Source organism: Acanthisitta chloris, unplaced genomic scaffold (assembly GCF_000695815.1).
Source record: "Acanthisitta chloris isolate BGI_N310 unplaced genomic scaffold, ASM69581v1 scaffold956, whole genome shotgun sequence".
NCBI classification, from domain to species: domain Eukaryota; kingdom Metazoa; phylum Chordata; class Aves; order Passeriformes; family Acanthisittidae; genus Acanthisitta; species Acanthisitta chloris.
The window spans coordinates 47663-48473 of record NW_008679518.1 but is presented as its reverse complement, the minus strand read 5'-3'; the positions used below and the strand labels follow the sequence as shown (position 1 = coordinate 48473).

At 41.2% G+C, this 811-nt stretch overlaps 1 protein-coding gene across 1 annotated transcript in view; it reads right to left on the bottom strand.

Annotated features, from left to right (window-relative positions):
• The window catches only part of LOC103804694 (extracellular matrix protein FRAS1-like), a gene marked incomplete at both ends in the record, with an annotated part of 62196 nt that overhangs the window by 15684 nt on the left and 45701 nt on the right, over positions 1–811 (bottom strand). The gene's annotated exons all lie outside the window — the stretch shown is intronic.

The following is an 811-nucleotide window of genomic DNA, read 5'->3' as shown; positions in this document are numbered from 1 at the left end:
CCCTACCACAGCAGCAGTACATGGGCACTGCCAATTAAAACTCCAGGAGCAGGTGGAAAGGAAGTGGTGAAATAAAACCAAATGAAGTAGAAGATTATTTGATACTTAAGTCTATAAATTCTTCTGGACTGGGTCTCTCTGTGTGTTTATACATGCACAGTGGTATGTGGAGTGGCTGCTGGAGGACAGAGGCTTCTCACACCTTGCAAACCTGAAACAAGTGGTCAGCTCTTTGAGGAAAACCTGTTCAGAAAAGGAAGTTGGACTCACAATCTCAAGTGTTTTCCCCTGGAACCTGCCAAAAGCTCTCTAAGCCTGTATTTCCTTTGAAGCAGCAAGGTCAGTTCCAAACAAACTCAAGAGATTGCTCCGCTACTTTTTAGAGCTGCAGAAATAAGTGGAAGCCTTCTAAAAAAGGGCAACATCAAGAGCAGAAGGGTGTTAATTTTAGAGGAAACAAATACACTGTCATGGTGCCAAAGCAGCTGCATTACAGTTCAGGAAAGAGGATTCCAAAGGAGCAGGGAAAGCTCATAAAAGCACTGGCATAGTTCCATCAAAGGGAAAACTAACTTCCCAATCCTACTCTCAGTCTTTCCAACTGCTAAGATAAAAGGATTTAGACACATCTCAGTGCTTTATAGAATTATATAATTACTAATTTGCTCTGTAAACATGTAATTACCAATTTACTCTGTAAATATGCTCCCTGAGAACTGTTCGTCCAATCCACTTGGAGGAAGAGAACACCATATCAAACAAACAAATGGCAAAACCAAGCAGAAAACTTTTCCAAGCAGTATTTCCTGAG